Raw genomic sequence first — 264 nt, 5'->3', positions numbered from 1 at the left:
GGCTCTGTGCCCCACCTGAGCTCTCTCACCAGCTCTTTCTTTCCCCACCCCACAGGAGGAATACCAGGAATACGAGCCAGAGGCATAATGGACCCCCGTCCTCGCCTCTTCCACCAGCAGCACAACGAACCGCCGGTAGCCCCCTGCCCCTCCCCAGCTGGCCCCGGCCGGTGCCCACGTGCCGGGGAGGAGCAGGGGTGCCCCTGCCCCGTTCGCTCACAAGTTCTTCCTCCAGTTCCGTTCCAAGGGACTGTGTCCATGTCT

This window comes from Fulmarus glacialis, unplaced genomic scaffold (assembly GCF_000690835.1).
Source record: "Fulmarus glacialis isolate BGI_N327 unplaced genomic scaffold, ASM69083v1 scaffold20115, whole genome shotgun sequence".
NCBI lineage: Eukaryota > Metazoa > Chordata > Aves > Procellariiformes > Procellariidae > Fulmarus > Fulmarus glacialis.
Note: the sequence above shows the minus strand (reverse complement) of the source record.